We start from the raw sequence: 2500 nt of genomic DNA on the forward strand, positions 1-2500 counted from the left end.
AGTAAACATCAGGTGTGTGGAAAAAAAATTACTATACGTGGAATATCTAAAAGCCTGAGTACTGCGACACAGAGAAGGGAGAGACAGAGAAGGGAGAGATTTTTATACTCCTTGCTTCTATTTAGGGAATGAAGAGGCGTTGGTCTGACAAAACCTGATTACGCGGAGGTTTGAAGGCGCAGCTTTAACGCCCGTAATATAATAACTAAGATAATGGGTAGTAAAGGAAGAAGTGGAGAGGAGGCAACAACGAAGACCTCGATTACCAGTGGAAGTAGATGATTTTTCACTGCAATGGTGGTGGGCGGGGGAGTCTGATGGCACCGGCTGATTACTGAAGCGCTCTTTGGTGGGAAGCGCTAATCTGAACACGACAATTGACTAATAAGCGGTATAGCGCAATGGTGTGTTGTAAACCTCGTACTTTGGGTAGTAATCGTATTTTAAGTAGATAAATGTGTGTGTGAGAGAGAGAGAGAGAGAGAGAGAGAGAGAGAGAGAGAGTGAGAGAGTCTGTGAGCATGTGTGTGTGTGTGTGTGTGTGTGTGTGTGTGTGTGTGTGTGTGTGTGTGTGTGTGTGTGTACGAGAACATTAATATCCCTTTATCCCTTACCTGTCGATATAATAAATGTACCTGAAAGAGCAAAATGGTGTAGGGTAACCAAACCAGCGCCACTGAATAGAACAACAAAGGAGTGCGCCAAAGGAGATCAGATTAAGAGTCTAATTAGATTTCTTTCTATTCAGACAAAGATAGTGGCATGGAGAGAGGGAGGGAGAGCAACACTGATTAGAGCCCCGTGGTAAACCGTGAGAGGCGTAACGACACGGTAAAATTAGACCAAGGAAGAGACACGAGGTATGAAAAGAAGCCGCGGTGCTCGTGGTGTGACGCGCACATCACAATTTACGAATGAAAGTTGCGCCGAATAATTAAAAAGTTCACGTTTTAAACCCAAAAGCGCTGCAAAACGTGTCCATTACGTGTTGGCGGCGAGGGAACCTTGAGCCTTGGCCGTGAGAGGGAAGAAGAATGAAAGAAAAAATAGAGAATAGAGGAATGAACGTAACAAGAAGGCAAAGCAAAAGGAAAACAAAGGAAAAATTAGAAAAAAATATAATGGAAGAAGAGAAACCCCAATAAAGATTAGAAACAAAAGAGAAAGAAAGATAGAGCGAGAAAGAAACAGAGGAATAGAAGTAGAAAGACACAGAAGGAAAGGAAGAAAGAGTGATAGAGAAAACAGAAAGCCATAAAAAGAAAAGAAAGAAAGAAATAGAAGAAATAGATTTGAAAAGAAAGGATAAATCAGAAAGGCTGAAGGAAAAGAAGAGGAAGACAGAACAAGAAAGAATAAAGATAGGAATGGAAGCAAGGAAGAAACAGTAAAACAAAACAAAGAAAAGAAGAAAAGAATACAAAAAAACAATCGCTATAAAAACAAAACAAAACAAAAAGAGAAAATCTGGAAAAACAACCTTTAAAGCAAACACACGAAATATATAGAAAAAGCAAATCAAATAAGAAAAATCCCATGACGCGGAGACCATTCCCACATTTTTCACCCCTCGTAAGATTGTCAGAGGCGAGTGTCAGTGTCTTAAGGGGCTGCGTGGGGCTCGAGTACTGGTAGTGGTTTATGACAGCGGTAAAATTGCATCCCCGCGACTCACCATTGTTTACTTCGCGCTGGTTGGAGTCAAGGATCATCGCCATCACTCAAGCGGACCCTGTCTTGTACTGCACCTCGCTTATTGCGCCTCTGGGAGTCTTATGACTGTAGTGAGTGTGATGTACTGCCGTGGTGGTGTGTGGGTTACTAGTGGTGTTTTCATGCACATATATATACACGTAATAGTGTATATTTCTCTCTCTCTCTCTCTCTCTCTCTCTCTCTCTCTCTCTCTCTCTCTCTCTCTCTCTCTCTCTCTCTCTCTCTCTCTCTCTCTCTCTCTCTCTCTCTCTCTCTCTCTCTCTCTCTCTCTCTCTCTCTCTCTCTCTCTCTCTCTCTCTCTCTCTCTCTCTCTCTCTCTCTCTCTCTCTCTCTCTCTCTCTCTCTCTCTCTCACACACACACACACACACACACACACACACACACACACACACACACACACACACACACACACACACACACACACACACACACACACACACACACACACACACACACACACACAGTTCCAGACGCCAGAGTCCTTTTATGAATATGTATGTATGTTTGTTCTTTTCTCTTGCTTTTGCTTTTGCCCATTTTCTTATTTAATCATTCTCTTACTTTCTATGTATATATATGCTTGTAGTTTTGTATGTATGTATATATGTATGTATGTATGTATGTATGTATGTCTGGTGGTCTTGTTTTATGTAGTAGCAGCAAATTTTTGAAGGACGCTTTACCATTACGTTCTATTCATTGTAGTAATCTTTCTCCCCTTCATGTATATTTATTGTCAATCATCTCACTTCCTCTTCGATTATCTCTCTCTCTCTCTCTCT

The sequence above is a fragment of the Portunus trituberculatus genome, chromosome 45 (genome assembly GCF_017591435.1).
Source record: "Portunus trituberculatus isolate SZX2019 chromosome 45, ASM1759143v1, whole genome shotgun sequence".
Lineage (NCBI taxonomy): Eukaryota > Metazoa > Arthropoda > Malacostraca > Decapoda > Portunidae > Portunus > Portunus trituberculatus.